The sequence below is a fragment of the Cyprinus carpio genome, chromosome A3, assembly GCF_018340385.1.
Source record: "Cyprinus carpio isolate SPL01 chromosome A3, ASM1834038v1, whole genome shotgun sequence".
Classification (NCBI taxonomy): Eukaryota; Metazoa; Chordata; class Actinopteri; order Cypriniformes; family Cyprinidae; genus Cyprinus; species Cyprinus carpio.
This window is the reverse complement of record NC_056574.1, coordinates 36,395,017-36,397,065: the sequence shown is the minus strand read 5'-3', so window position 1 is coordinate 36,397,065 and position 2,049 is coordinate 36,395,017. Positions and strand designations below refer to the sequence as shown.

At 36.3% G+C, this 2,049-nt stretch overlaps 1 long non-coding RNA gene across 1 annotated transcript; it reads left to right on the top strand.

The window, feature by feature from the left end:
- The first annotated feature begins 346 nt into the window (after positions 1–346).
- LOC122138535 lies at positions 347–1,809 on the top strand. Its single transcript, XR_006155656.1, has 2 exons — positions 347–428; positions 1,720–1,809. It is a non-coding gene; the product is annotated as an uncharacterized LOC122138535 (long non-coding RNA).
- Positions 1,810–2,049: the final 240 nt, after the last annotated feature.

Genomic DNA, 2,049 nt, shown 5'->3' with positions numbered 1-2,049 from the left:
ATATCATATTTTGTGGAAGAAATCCCCAGAGGACCAGGGACAATACTACAAAGCACAGATATTAAAATTGGCTGGTAGGATTTTAAAGCTATACCTCCTAAATATATCTAACGTTAACCATTTTATTTTAAGCACATTCTTGTACAAAATCTGTTGCATTGCTAGAAACGTGGGTATTATAGTCCCTGCTACAAAAATATTCTGATAACAACCACCAAAATCTACACTGGTGACTGACAAAGAACTACTGTAGTTATTTTTGTGTGACCTTTTATTGTAGGTTTGTTGTTATTTATATTTTCTTTCTTTCTTTCTTCTATTAATCAGAAAACTAAAGAGGAATTAACTCGTGAGAGAGAATCTCGATACCCCCACTCGATAGTGATGAGGAAGACCGGTCATCCTCGAGAAGGTCCATGAATCCATCTGTAAGCTATTTGATGCATGTCTTTATAGAAAGTGATGCCCAGTTTTTTTGTTTGTTTGTTTTTTTGTTTTGTTTTTTAAGTCTCAGTTAAAGTGTTAGTGTAGTTAGTTACTAAAGTGTCAGTTAAAACGAAAATCTATTACGGCTTGTTTCTGCCATGGTTTAAAAAAAGGTAACTGAATTTTTGTCAAAATTCTGACATATTTTTTATTTTTTATTATTCAGTTGCAAGTTCATATCTTGCAATTCTGATTTTTTTTTCTTGTCTCGAAGTTCTACCTTTATAACATGCAGTTGTGGGTTTATTTCTCACAATTCAGAGAAGAAAAGAATTGCGAGTTTATATCACACAATGCAGAGAGAAAAAAAAAAACTCAGAATTGTCAGGTATAAACAATTATAATTTTGAGATAAAAAGCCACAATTACATTTTTTTTTTTTATTTTTTTATTTCGTGGTGGAAACAAGCTTCCATACCAATCAGCTATGAGCTGAAATCATAACATTACAAACTTTTATTTAGTAGAATAAGTATATAAACAACGTTGTCCTCACTACATTGCATTTATTGGGCAGCTGTGGCCTAACGGTGAGAGATTTGGACTTGTAATCAGAAGGTCGCAGGTTCGAGTCTCGGTGCTGGCAGGAGTTGTAGGTGGGAGGGAGTGAATGAACAGCGCTCTCTTCCACCCTCAATACCCATGGCTGAAAGTGCCCTTGAGCAAGGCACCTGAACCCCCAGTTGCTCCCCGGGCCCTGGATCTATAGATGCCCACTGCTCCGGGTGTGTGTTCACGGTGTGTTCACATTCTCACTGCTGTGTGTGTACACTTGGATGGGTTAAATGCAGAGCACCAATTTCGAGTATGGGTCACCATACTTGACAAATGTCACGACTTTCACTTTCACTTTATTATATTTCGTAAAAGTTTTACCTGCCAACTGGCAACTGACACTGTTACATATACTCGCCAGCGCCAATTTTTACTCGCATCTGGCGCTTGGCAAGTGATAATTTTAGGCTCTGCGTGCGCTATATCAAACTTTTTTTCTGTCATTATCAATGAAGGTGTACCATCGATAAATACCGATAACCGTTTTATAGCCCAGACCTACACTTTTTTCATAAAAAAAAAAAACAATAAATGGAAAATGGCAGTATTATTTACAGTAAGCCTATTGATTGGACGGAGATAGTGTCAGTTTGTTTTAGTGTTACAATCAACGTGTAATGAGTATTTAATGTTTTGTGAGAATTGAACGTTGTGTGAAGTATTTTCTGTTTTTTAAAGTGTGACAACACAAATGACAAGAAAAAAAAAAAAGGCAGCAGTTCAAAGCATACAAAAAAGGAAGAATTTAATGGATATCCTAAAAGAAAAGAAAAAAAAGTTATCCAGACCAGTTTTGAATCACGAGAGGAACATGTCCCCATGGCTGTGCACAAGGAACTGCAAGACAAATATTACAACCTCAAAACCTCAAAAAAAGGATGCGACGAGGAGGGAGATGGCTAATGAAGAAAATGGGAAAAAAAAAATTAAATGCTTAAAAAGAAGAGAAAAGGGACATGAAGGGCTGAACTGCAGCAACTAAGGTGGTTAAACCTAAATCTCCAAGAG